The sequence below is a fragment of the Bos indicus genome, chromosome 2 (assembly GCF_029378745.1).
Source record: "Bos indicus isolate NIAB-ARS_2022 breed Sahiwal x Tharparkar chromosome 2, NIAB-ARS_B.indTharparkar_mat_pri_1.0, whole genome shotgun sequence".
Taxonomy (NCBI): Eukaryota; Metazoa; Chordata; class Mammalia; order Artiodactyla; family Bovidae; genus Bos; species Bos indicus.
Window position 1 is genome coordinate 84,183,813 of NC_091761.1, and position 14,411 is coordinate 84,198,223.

The following is a 14,411-nucleotide window of genomic DNA, read 5'->3' on the forward strand; positions in this document are numbered from 1 at the left end:
AAAATAAAGATCACCTACTAGGGAGATCATTCACTAGCCAAAATCTGGTGACCCTTTCAGTTGTATCCAGATGTGAAGGAAAGCCTGTTGTGTCCACGCACTAAAGATATAAAATGTGGCAATTGCCTACCCAGAAGGAATGAAGGTTAGATATTATACTTATAAATTAGCAATTTATGTGACTATTAGAGAATAATCATCGTCTTTGTCCAATAAGGCATTGGCAGTTTAAAATTTTGTTAACAACTCCAATCAGCCAGTGCTCCATCTGCCCTCTTCATCCCCACTTCCGAGCCATTTATGAGGCCCTTATTGTGTACGAGGCTCTGTGAGGAGAGAGGAACATGGAAAATGCATGCCTAAGATAAGATCTTTTGCCCATCCTGGACCTGCTTCTCAATGGACACCAGCAAAGCAGGGATGTGAAAAACTGAAGAGAGCTCAACAAAGATAAAGTGTCCGAATTTCTACATACAAAAAAATAACTGGAGAGAAACTCTTAATTTACATGCCATGTAAATTTTGTATTTTGCATTTTGCAGTCTGGTGTTGACTTTATTTGAACAACACGTGAAGAATCACAATCTTTCAGAGTTCCAGACCTCAAAAAATTCTAAATGAGACCCTGTTCTTACCTCCTTTATCTTGAGATGAAAAACCTCTGATATTTTCTGTTACATATTCTTCTTTATTTTTTCCAAGAGACAGTAGCTGTGTGATCAGAAACCCTAAAATTTATCAGATTCCCTTAGGGATACAAAGGCCTCAGCAAGATTCAAGTAGTGAAAACCTGGTAGCAATAAATCTCATCCCGTCCTGATGGTCTGACTGTTTAGAGGGCGACTTTGCTATTTACCATTTCCTTCTCGATGCTTTGTTCCTGAAGCTTTGAGATGAGAAAGTAATGAACATTTTAATTTGACATATGAAAAAGAAAATAATACAAGTATTTATTTTCATGGCCACAAAATATACATTACTAATATATGTTTAAATTCTTAAAAAAAACAGCAACAACAATCTTCTGTAATTCTGTGGAAATGAAAGTAAAAGAGCTTCCTTTTAAAAATGAAACCACTTCTCGATTTTAGAGAGGGTTTAGATCTATTGTAGGGCATAGATGATAGTTAGAGAGGGTTGGTTGGAGAGTAACTGTGCAAAGTGCAGATAAGGGTGAAGAGGACGTCAGGGAAAATATCATCAATGGGTAGTAATTTCCCTGAGTGCATTTTCCCCACAGAGAAGAGTTCTCTATACAGAGTTACTCATCTGTATCTCGGGCTCACAAACTGGCTGGCAAGTTTTAGTGGCAGGAAAATTGATAAATAGTTTTAGCCTAGAGATAACAATTCCTCTCCTTGCACATAAATGTCTTCCCATGTCCCCTGGCTGTTTTTATCTTCAAGCATTAATCTGTGTTTCTTGGCAGAAATAAATTCATGATGATGCATCAGTAAATTCTCAACACCTCAAAGATTGCCTTAAAATTATATTTTAAAATGTTAAAAAAAAATGTTACTGCATTACTGCATTAAATGAAGGGTTAACTGTTGCCTAAGAAATATAAAATATAAAAAATTGGGAGTTTTAAACCAAGGATATATGTTAATTCTAATTTTCTACGACTCTGGATAATTTATTCTGATCGTTCTCTCAAAACATTTGAAACAGTAGGTTTAGAAATCTGCATTAAAACCAAACCAAACCATCCTCTATGACTCATAACTGCCATTGTGATTCATTTAAACAGAATAGCTACAACTTCAATAATTGTCCATCCTTCTATTTTAAAATGGAGTAAACAATGAAGACACTCTTTTAAATAAGTGGCCAGTTGACGTCATTTTGTGTAGAAAGGACTACTGATGTGATTTGAGCAGCAGCAGCTTCCCACCATTAGCAACACACCCTAAAGGCAATTATATTACCCAAAGTAACAAACCCCAGAAAATAAACTAATTATATCAATAGCTGAAAAGTGAGGGAGACTAAAGACTTGCTAATTCTAACATTCTATAATTATCAGAATAATTTTTATTTCACAACAAAGTAAAAACACAACTGGACATTTCTTGCATAATAGGAAATAAGATCAGGAAAGAATCGCAAACAAGACAAGTAGTAATTCTGAAAGAAGGAAAATGTACCTCTGCACATAGTGTACCGAATGACGATGTTGCATTGAGAGTCTGAGGGACAGCCAAAAGCCACTGATTATGGTAGAGGGAATTAGTAATGCCACAGATAGGAACAGATGGTTGTCAATATCAAATTTTGCAGACTTCATACTTCTGGTGGCTCTATGTATAATCTATTGTGTCTTGTGGAAGAAATCTCTCAGATGTATTAAAATAAACTTTAGAAGTGAACTTCTGGTATAAGGAACGTTTATAAAGATGTGAATATTGAGCAAGATAAGCAAAACTCGAGCAAAATCAATGTCATGTCCCCTTTATTCTAAAGTTATAATTGAAACATATAAAAACGTTTCAATGTAACAATTAAAGCATGCTGCTGCTGCTGCTAAGTCACTTCAGTTGTGTCCGACTCTGTGCGACCCCACAGATGGCAGCCCACCAGGCTCCTCGTCCCTGGGACTCTCCAGGCAAGAACACTGGAGTGGGTTGCCATTTCCTTCTCCAATGCAGGAAAGTGAAAAGTGAAAGTGAAGTCGCTCAGTCGTGTCCGACTCCTAGCGACCCCATGGACTGCAGCCCACCAGGCACCTCCGTCCATGGGATTTTCCAGGCAAGAGTACTAGAGTGGGGTGCCATTGCCTTCTCCAATTAAAGCATACATTAGAACAATAAACACATCTGGCCATTCATCATACACAAGAGAACCTTGAAGGAGAAGAGATTAGGATGAATAACACAGGATCCAAACTCTGGGAGTTTATAATAGAACACTTGTACAGTTGATGAATTGTTTGTACTCTGAGCATACAGAGTTCTCCATAAACATTTACATATAAGACCCTCAATAGAAACTCTCAGTAAAGAATGAAATTATAAAGTAAATTGCTTAAATTCTTTGCTATTTATTTTTTTCCTTAGAAAAGTTCAAGATAAATGATAATACCTCAAGTTGTTTTATATATGGTTTATATTTTAACAATTGCTAAATTTTTATCACCTCAACAGACTCATCTTACATTCACTCATTATTCACATCCCCTTTCTTTCATTACTCAATGCTTAGTATTTATATGTGCCAGGTATTGGGAATACAAATTAAAGCAAATGGCCTCTGCCCTGAAGCATACATTCATGAAACATACATTCTAGTGTAGAGACAAATACAAAATAAATAATCACAAATAATTCATTGCAAACTGTGGTAAGAACTTTGATGAAAACATATTGGGCAGAGCGTTGCCTAATGTAGATTAAGTAGTCCAGAGAAGTCTTTTTAAAAAAGTAAAAATTAGGCAGAGACCTAAATATGAAAGGAGTTAGATAAAAATAGAGTAGGACAATTTCTCAAGTTGTCCAGGCAGAGGTCCTGGGCCTTCTTTACATTCTACCCAGTTATTCTTGAGCAATCTTATCTAGTCCTGTGGTTTCATCTAAACACTGACAACTTCGAAATTAATTACCTGCCTCACACTTCCCTTGTGGTTCAGCTGGTAGGGAATCCACCTGCAATGTGGAAGACCTGAGTTCAATCCCTGGGTTGGGAAGATCCCCTGGAGAAGGCAAAGGCTACCCACTCCAGTATTCTGGCCTAGATAATTCCATGGACAGTCCATGGGGTCGCAAAGGGTTGGACATGACCAAGCAACTTTCACTTACACTTATCCTTGGAGCTTGAACTGGAAATCACATTACCCACTTGAAATCTCTACTGAGATGTCCTTTACGTATCTCAAACTTAAAATATCTCCAACTATTAAGTCTTCATCCTCTTCCCCAGCCTCTACACCTGTCCCTCCTCCAGTCTTCTCACTCGTGGTAGAAGATTCCTATACAGTTATTCATACCAGAAACCCAAAAATTATCCTTGATCACCTTCCCTACCCTACACACATTCTTATCTGGTCTCATCAATTGATCAAGTCTTATCAATTCTACCTCCCAGATATATCTCAAATCTGATACTATTCTTGACATTATTTCTATACCAATATGTTTCCCTTGGATTACTGTGATGACAGTAATCCAAGGGAGTTTATAAATCAGAGAGTTTATACTTAACACCTATGCCTGGTACAACCACAGCTGTGGAGCCACAGAATGAACATGTCAGACTTGTAGAGGAAACTCTTTCACTTAATATTTTCCAGAGTATCTTATGACAAAAGCTTTGCCCTTATACAAATGATCTACAATTTTTTTCAGATGCTAGTAAGGCTACCAATAATTTCCCCTGTAGCACCTGATTAAAAGGGGCAGTTTGAAGAAAGAAATTTCCATACTGCTGCTGAAATTATTAAGTTATCTCACTTGACATCTATTTTTAAAATGGCAAATTGAATCCCTGATTAGAACATTCAGTCTCTAATTAAAACACCAAACACATCTTAGCCCCAAGCTCTGCATATGCTTTAAAAATAATTAAAGGTGTTTTCTCAAAACACAACATTACTTCAAAGTTTAAAGAAACTTATTTTTAAAATTTATTTTTGTTTTTGGCTGCTCCATGCAGCATGCAGGATCTTAGCTGCCCAACCAACAATCAGGGATTGAAGCCATTCCCCCTGCAATGGAAATGTAGAGTCTTAATGAGAGCAAGTCGTTAGATGAACTTTTAATAATTCATTTAACCATTAAAAAGTGGAGATATTACTTTCCTGACAAAGGTCTGTATAGTCAAAGCAATGGTTTTTCCAGTAGTCATGTATAGATGTGAGAGTTGAATCATAAAGAAGGCTGAGCACTGAATAATTGATGCTTTCGGACTGTGAAGCTGGAGAGGACTCTTGAGAGTCCCTTGGCCTGCAAGGAGATCAAACCAGTCCATCCTAAAGGAAATCAGTCCTGAATATCCATTGGAAGGGCTGATGCTGAAACTGAAGCTCCAATACTTTGGCCACCTGATGCAAAGAGCTGACTCATTAGAAAAGACCCTGATGCTGGGAAAGATTTAAGACAGGAAGAGAAGGGGATGACAGAGGATGAGATGGTTGGATGGCATCACTGACTCATTGGACATGAGTTTGAGCAAACTCTGGGAGATGGTAAAGGATAGGGAAGCCTGGTGTGCCACAGTCCATGGGGTCACAAAGAGTCAGACATGACTGAATGACTGAACATCAACAACATTTAACCATAATTTACTTAAAAGTTACTAATATATTGTCTTCTGTTAGAACTTCAGAGTGGTTCAAAAACATGTTCAGATCAGATCAGTGCTCAGTTGTGTCCGACTTTTGGCGATGCCATGAATTGCAGCATGCCAGGCCTCCCTGTCCATTACCAACTCCCGGAGTTCACTGAGACTCACTTCCATCGAGTCAGTGATGCCATCCAGCCATCTCATCTTCTGTTGTCCCCTTCTCCCCCTGCCCCCAATCCCTCCCAGCATCAGATCTTTTCTGATGAGTCAACTCTTCGCATGAGGTGGCCAAAGTACTGGAGTTTCAGCTTTAGCATCATTCCTTTCAAAGAAATCCCAGGGCTGATCTCCTTCAGAATGCACTGGTTGGATCTCCTTGCAGTCCAAGGGACTCTCAAGAGTCTTCTCCAACACCACAGTGCAAAAGCATCAATTCTTTGGCGTTCAGCCTTCTTCACAGTCCAACTCTCACATCCATACATGACCACTGGAAAAACCATAGCCTTGACTAGACGAACCTTTGTTGGCAAAGTAATGTCTCTGCTTTTAAATATGCTGTCTAGGTTGGTCACAACTTTCCTTCCAAGGAGTAAGTGTCTTTTAATTTCATGGCTGCAGTCACCATCCGTAGTGATTTTGGAGCTCAGAAAAATAAAGTCAGACACTGTTTCCACTGTTTCCCCATCTATTTCCCATGAAGTGGTGGGACCAGATGCCATGATCTTCATTTTCTGAATGTTGAGCTTTAAGCCAACTTTTTCACTCTCCACTTTCACTTTCATCAACAGGCTTTTGAGTTCCTCTTCACTTTCTGCCATAAGAGTGGTGTCATCTGCATATCTGAGGTGATTGATATTTCTCCCGGCAATCTTGATTCCAGCTTGTGTTTCTTCCAGTCCAGTGTTTCTCATGATGTACTCTGCATATAAGTTAAAAAGGGTGACAATATACAGCCTTGATGAACTCCTTTTCCTATTTGCAACCAGTGTGTTGTTCCCTGTCCAGTTCTAACTGTTGCTTCCTGACCTGCATACAGGTTTCTCAAGAGGCAGGTCAGGTGGTCTGGTATTCCCATCTCTTTCAGAATTTTCCACAGTTTCTTGTGATCCACACAGTCAAAGGCTTTGGCATAGTCAATAAAGCAGAAATAGATGTTTTTCTGGAACTCTCTTGCTTTTTCCATGATCCAGCGGATGTTGGCAATTTGATCTCTGGTTCCTCTGCCTTTTCTAAAACCAGCTTGAACATCAGGAAGTTCACGGTTCACGTATTGCTGAAGCCTGGCTTGGAGAATTTTGAGCGTTACTTTACTAGCGTGTGAGATGAGTGCAATTGTGCGGTAGTTTGTGCATTCTTTGGCATTGCCTTTCTTTGGGATTGGAATGAAAACTGACCTTTTCCAGTCCTGTGGCCACTGCTGAGTCTTCCAAATTTGCTGGCATATTGAGTGCAGCACTTTCACAGCATCATCTTTCAGGATTTGAAATAATTCAACTGGAATTCCATCACCTCCACTAGGTTTGTTCGTAGTGATGCTTTCTAAGGCCCACTTGACTTCACATTCCAGGATGTCTGGCTCTAGGTCAGTGATCACACCATCGTGATTATCTGGGTCGTGAAGATCTTTTTTGTAGTTCTTCTGTGTATTCTTTCCATCTCTTCTTAATATCTTCTGCTTCTGTTAGGTCTATACTATTTCTGTCCTTTATCGAGCCCACCTTTGCATGAAATGTTCCTTTGGTATCTCTAATTTTCTTGAAGAGATCCCTAGTCTTTCCCATTCTGTTGTTTTCCTCTATTTCTTTGCATTGATCGCTGAAGAAGGCTTTCTTATCTCTTCTTGCTATTCTTTGGAACTCTGCATTTAGATGCTTGTTTCTTTCCTTTTCTCCTTTGCTTTTCGCTTCTCTTCTTTTCACAGGTATTTGTAAGGCCTCCTCAGACAGCCATTTTGCTTTTTTGCATTTCTTTTCTATGGGAATGGTCTTGATCCTTGTCTCCTGTACAATGTCATGAACCTCATTCCATAGTTCATCAGGCACTCTATCTATCAGATCTATGCCCTTAAATCTATTTCTCACTTCCACTGTATAATCACAAGGGATTTGATTTAGGTCATACCTGAATGGTCTAGTGGTTTTCCCTACTTTCTTCAATTTCAGTCTGAATTTGGCAATAAGGAGTTCATGGTCTGAGCCACAGTCAGCTTCTAGTCTTGTTTTTGCTGACTGTATAGAGCTTCTCTATCTTTGGCTGCAAAGAATGGAAATAGACTAATCCTTGCTAGGCTTTTGATTTGGAGTCACCTCTGAAAATAACTTTTGAAAAAATCTCAGTTAGTGATTAAGAATGTTTACCAGTATAGGAATTTCTTGGTGGTTCAGTGGTTAGGATTCATCACAGGGGGCTTGAGTTTAACTCCTGGGAGTGGAACTAATATCCCCCATGCCCTGTGGTACAGCTAGAAAAAGAAAAAAAAATGAGTATTTACCAGTATATAATATCTATGTCCTTTGCAATAGGAATATGGGAGAATACTGATATCGTCACACGATGAATTTTACTACATTTTGTTTTTCTTTTGGCCATTGCTGCATGGCACATGGGATCTTACTTCCAGTTCAGTTCAATTCAGTCAGTCAGTCTTGTCTGACTCTTTGTGACCCCATGAACCGCAGCTCACCAGGCCTCCCTGTCCATCACCAACTCCTGGAGTCCACCCAAACCCATGTCCATCAAGTCGATGATGCCATCCAACCATCTCATCCTCTGTCGTCCCCTTCCCCTCCTGCCCTCAATCTTTCCCAGCATCAGGGTCTTTTCCAATGAGTCAGCTCTTCACATCGGGTGGCCAAAGTACTGCAGTTTCAGCTTTAACATCAGTCCTTCCAATGAACACCCAGGATTGATCTCCTTTAGGATGGACTGGTTGGATCTCCTTGCAGTCCAAGGGACTCTCAAGAGTCTTCTCCAACACCACAGTTCAAAAACATCAATTCTTCTGTGCTCAGCTTTCTTTATAGTCTTTCTTTTCTTTATAGTCCAACTTTCACATCCATACATGACCAGTGGAAAAACCATAGCCTTGACTAGATGGACATTTGTTGGAATAGTAATGTCTCTGCTTTTTAATATGCTGTCTAGGTTTGTCATAATTTTCTTTCCAAGGAGTAAGCGTCTTTTAATTTCACGGCTGCAATCACCATCTGCAGTGATTTTGGAACCCAGGAAAATAAAGTCAGTCACTGTTTCCACTGTTTCCCCATCTATCTGCCATGAAGTGATGGGACCGGATGCCATAATCTTGATTCTAGCTTGTGCTTCCTCCAGCCCAGCGTTTCTCATGATGTACTCTGCATAGAAGTTAAATAAGCAGGGCGACAATATACAGCCTTGATGTACTCCTTTTCCTATTTGGAATCAGTCTGTTCCATGTCCAGTTCTAATTTTTGCTTCCTGACCTGCATACAGGTTTCTCAAGAGGCAGACCAGAGGTCAAACCTGTGTTCCCTTCTGTGGAAGCTCTTAACCAGCAGTCTTAACCACTGGGCCACAAGGGAAGTCCTAATTTTACTACATTCTAAGGTAACAAGCAATTTTATGGATATGATGATCAATGTTTATAAGGTATAAAAGACAAAACAACTAGATTATATTTACGACACAGGATGGAAAACTTCAGTAAATGCAGAATGCTACTATATATAAGACCACTAATTATGCTTATAAAGCAGAGTTACTGAAGCTACTTTATCATTCAAAGGCTGTTACTTCATTTGGTGATTAAAAGATTACACTTCTCTATTTTGAAACATCTAAAATAATAGATCTTGATGTGGTAACTCTACTCATTCCAGAGCTAGTTTCAAGTAAAATACATAAGTAAATCAATGGCGCTTATTGTTGAGTTTAAAACATATATTTCTGTCATTTAGTTATAGAATTGTTATATTACTACATTAGAGGAATTGAATGTTGACTTTTACAGAGAGAGATAATTATTTCCCTAAAGCCATTCTTTATATGGTAGACTATATTTTCCGTGCAGAGGCAGGAATTCTGATCTTGCAAGGCACAAATAGCTGTGGGCCATTTCTACTTTTCCACTGACACACAGAGATGAAATAGATGGGAGAAATAAATGAAAGTGATAATAATTTTTCCTGTCTAGAAGACAGTTTGTTTCTCTTTTATTTCTTGGACTTATTTCCCTTTCTAAATCTCACACTTTGATTCAAAGGTTAAAGAATTTGAATTAGAAATCTTCAAACCCATATATAGGTATCAAAAGACGGGCCTGTTTTATCTGGAAAAGAACTCTTTACTATAACCTGACAATTCAAAAATGTATTGTTACATCTCTTACTCATGAATACATCTTCAATTTTGGTGGTATATGTTTGTTGTGTTAACATAGAATAATGAATACTTCCTTATTCATCTGCTACACAATTTGAAATTTGATTTTTTTTTTTTGCCACTTCACTCATTTTTTAATGAAAGGATAATCTCTTTACAGAATTTTGTTGTTTTCTGTCAAACATCAACAAAAGTCAGCCATAGATATATCCATATCCCCTCCCTCCAAACCTCCCTACTGTTTCCCTCCCCATTCCACCCTTCTAGATTGTCACAGGGCCCCTGTTTGAGTTCCCTGATCCATACAGTAAATTCCCATTGGCTATCTATTTTATATATGGTATTGTAAGTTTCCATGTTACTCTCTCCATACGTCTTACCCTCTCCCTTCTCTCTTCCCCTCCGTGACCATAGGTCTGTTCTCTATGTCTGTTTCTCCATTGCTGCCCTGCAAATAAATTCATCGCTGCCATCTTTCTAGATTCCATATATATGCATCAGTATATGATATTTATATTTCTCTTTCTGACTTACTTCAGTCTGTATGATAGGCTCTAGGTTCATCCACATAACTTGAACTAACTCAAATGCATTCCTTTTTATGGCCAAGTAATATTTCATTGTATGTATGTACCACAGCTTCTTTATTCATTCATCTGTCAGTGGACATCTAGGTCGCTTCCATGTTCTAGCTATTGTAAATAGTGCTGCAATTTTCCTTTTACTTTTTATTTTATACCGGAACATAGTTGATTAACAATGTTGTGTTAGCAAAGTGATTCAGTTATACATATACATGTATCTATTCTTTTTCAAATTCTTTTCTCATTTAGGTTATCACAGAATATTGAGCAGCATTCCCTATATTATACAGTAGGTCTTTATTGGTCATCTGTTTTAAATATAGCACTGTGTACTTGTCAATCCCACACTCCTAATCTATTCCTCCCTCCACCCTTCCCCCTCCCATAACCATAAATTGTTCTTTAAGTCTGTGAGACTGTTTCTGCTTTGAAAATAAGTTCATTTGTATCTTTTTTTTTAGATGCCACATGTAAGTGATATCATATGACATTTGTCTTTCGCTGTCTGACTTCACTTAGTATGATAATCTCCAGGTGCCATTTGATTTCTTGAAACTTGGATAGATTCCAAGTGTTTTGACTTTGAATGCCTGGTTGCTTTCTGATCCTGATTACTCTGTTATTCCGAAGTATTGTTTTTTAAGTCCCTCAGAGTTTGGTGTTATATTCTAATCCTTTCAATGGTTCTCATGTTTTTATTAAAATTCATTATCTTGTATTTGATCTGCCTCCATATAAGTGAGCTATTTAAATTGTTCAACTTGGTATGCCTCTTTCAGCTATTGTTAAATGGCTTGTAATAATTTTGTTTTGCTGCTCAATTCAGGGAGTTTGGAATGTATCAAGCTGTAATGACCAAACTTTTGGGGTCTTTTGAATAGTGATGGGTTGACAGGAAGTATGAATGAATGAATAAAGATGCTTTCATCTTTAAGGAACATAAGACCTGTCAAAAGGAATTTAAACAATAAGGGAAATTATGACTTCACATAAGAATTCTAGAGATAGGACAAAAGTTGAATACAGTAGAAGGTTCAACAAAGTTTAATAATTCAGTGATTTAATAATAACATCACTTTGCCCAGATGTTTTCCATCTTTCCATTTTCCAAATTCAGTGTGTTGTTTGTCTTTGTAAGCAGATTATTGCTAGACTTCCCATGTAGATAAAAAGTCCTAAGGCAGAAAGAGGAAATCTCTACTTCCACATGTCTTACTGGAAGGAAAAACCTATCTCAGAGGCCCTTTTGGCTTATTGACCAGAATTATGTCACATACCTATTCCAGAACATACTGGTAAATGAAATGGAATATCACATTGACTTAAGTCAGCAGTGTTTTATGAAACCCGAGAGCCCAGTGATTCTTTCAGGAAGTTCACAAGGTTAAAATTGGTTTCCCTAATAAATGCTAAGGTGTTTCCTGCCTTTTTCACTCCACTGATAGTGAAAAACAGCAATGGTGGGTAATACTCCTGGTTGCTTAGCACAAATCAAAGCCTGTGATATCAACATGTATTAGTAGTCATTGTATTCTTTACTGCCAGGCTCTCACGTAAAGTTTGTTGTTTTCTGGTCCATACTGAAGTGCTTTTGTTATTTCAGTCTCATATTGTATGATTTAAGTTGTGAGCTTAAATGGCTGCTTTTTTCATGGAACGCTTAAAAAAAAAAACAAACAAAAAAACCAACCTAAAAGACTGACAAACAAAGTATGGTTATTCAGACATGGGTGTTTTGCTGACATTTTTCTTGAAAATGAACAAAGGGAGCCTGTCACTTCAAGGAAAACAACTGACAATATTTGTTGCAAATGATAAAATTCAAGGTTTCAGGTGAAAATTACGATGCTGGATAACTCATATCCACCACTGTGGACTTGACAGCTTCCCAGTACTCAAATATATTTTCTAATGATATTTATAGTAGTATTAACAGAAATGATTTTTTGATATGGTGTGATGAAATATGTCAGCATTTGAAAGATCTTCATAACTCAGTAAATCAGTATTTTCCCAATGATCACCGCATGTTATAAAATTACTCATGGGTGATTCAAAGACCAAAACAGACTAAAAGATTTAAGGGTAACTGAGCATAAAATTTTATTGATCTGTTTCAGATTCTGTGTTGTAACTAACTTTTGAGGAACAAACATTTTTTGAGTTTGGGTGTAGTATCAAAGAATATCCAAAAGTATCTGAAGAGGCTATTAAAATACTTTTTTTCAACTATTTATTTGTATGAAGCTGGATTTTCTTAATGCACTCCAACCAAACAACAGAGTGAATGCAGAAGCAGATATGAGAATCTACTTTTCCTATAAGCCAGATTTCTTAATTTTTTATCTTGAAAAATATATTTTCCCCAAAATGTCAGTTATATTAATATATAACAGGTTTGTTATTTTTATTTTATAATTAATATCTTTAAGGTTTTTGACTTTTAGTTTCTAAACTGGTAGATACTGATAGATGTGACTCATGTGAACAAATGTACGTTGTAATCTTCAGTACTTTTAAGAGTATAAAAAGTTACTGAAACCCCAACATTTGAAAACCACCTGGTTTAGTCCAGGGTTTTACCATTTGGGCCCTGGTAGATGATTTTATGTTGTCTCAATAAAATCTGGATTCTATTGACAGGATGGTTAATGGCTTCATTAGAAATCAGTGATCTGGCTACACTTGAAGCTGAAGGAGAATTTTTCCAGTGCCATCCACAAACTATGACTTGTCTTCGGGAAATGTTGGCAAAAGGTTCTCAGGTCTCAGGGACAGAGACCCCATACTGCAGTGCTCCTGGACTGCCAGATTCTAGGGGAACTCTTTCTTGAAAAGCCACACACAGAAAATAGAGATGGTTAGTTGTCTTTCACATCCATTGGGAATCAGCCTGAGTCTCTGGTCTGGCTCTCAAAAGCAGTGGTGTTCTTTGGTTCCAAGCTGGGGATGTTTCTTTCTTTCCCAGGGAACATAAAAAAATAACATCTCATATCACTGTCTCATCACAGGACTGGCAATCTCAGCTGTCCATGGACTCACCTCTAGGTTCTGCAAGTCAGCCAAGGCTATTTTGATTGTTAAATTGGTAATTAACTGGGAAGATCAATGCAGTAGAAATAGAAAGTGAAAGTGAAGTCGCTCAGTCGTGTCTGACTCTGTGACTTCATGGACTGTACCTACTAGGCTCCGCCATCTATGGGATTTTCCAGGCAAGATTACTGGAGTGGGTTGCCATTTCCTTCTCCAAGGGATCGAACCTGGGTCTCCTGCATTACAGGCAGACTTTTTACTGTCTGAGTCACAAGGGGGCTTATTATCTGGGAAGATCAATGCAGTAGAAACAGAACTAAACAATATTCATATGAAATTGGAGAGGAAATGACCTGTTTATTGTTTAGTTGCTCAGTCATGTCAGACTGTTACCTGCCAGGCTCCTCTGTCCCTGGTATTTTCCAGGCAAAAATACTGAAATGTTGCCATTTCCTTCTCCATATTACATGACTGGACAATTATAATTCTCTTAATTGTGATTGAGAACAAAATAAGAGTCACAGAATTAAGGTTTAAAACAAGGGCTTCTTCTTTGAACATACTTATATTGATATCCCTGAAAGTCAGTAGGTAGATATGTCTGTTAGGTAGGTGAACTATGGTTTGGCTTTTTAACAGTTTATTTATTTATTTTTATTTTATTTTTGGTTGCTCTGGGTCTTTCATTGCTGCGTGCTGGCTTTCTCCAGTTGCAGACAGCTGGGGCTGCTGTCTAGGTGTGGTGCATGGGTTTCTCACTGATTGGCTGCTCTTGTTTCAGAGCACAGGCTCTAGGTGCATGGGCTTCAGTAGTTGTGGCACACAAGCTTAGTTGCTCCGTGGTATGTGGGATCTTCCCAGACCAGGGACCAAACATGTGTCCCCTGCGTTGACAGGTAGATTCTTATCCACTGTGCTACCAGGGACGTCCTGGTCTGACTTGTAAAAGAGAGATTAGGCTTGGAATACAGATCTTGGAATGTTCATCATGAAAGTCATAGTTGAAGTTGTTGGAACTGGTAAGATTTCTTTCCCCGTGAGAGATAAAGTGATAAGACGAGGCAGTCAAAGGTAGAAATGTAGGAAATGTCAGGAAATGGGAAGAATAATCCACTATTAAAGACTGGAAAAGAGTGCTATTCAGGAAGAGAATAAAGA

At 38.1% G+C, this 14,411-nt stretch overlaps 1 protein-coding gene across 6 annotated transcripts in view; it reads left to right on the forward strand.

Moving 5' to 3' along the window:
• SLC39A10 (solute carrier family 39 member 10) overlaps positions 1-14,411 on the forward strand; it is a 163,521-nt gene that overhangs the window by 61,626 nt on the left and 87,484 nt on the right. For 4 of the 6 annotated variants that reach the window (XM_070769605.1, XM_070769597.1, XM_070769640.1 and 1 more), the window contains one exon: positions 8,749-8,862. The exons of the other annotated variants lie outside the window; for them this stretch is intronic. The gene's annotated coding sequence lies outside the window, so the exon portion shown is untranslated. The remainder of the gene's footprint in view (positions 1-8,748; positions 8,863-14,411) is intronic. 6 annotated transcript variants of the gene reach the window in all.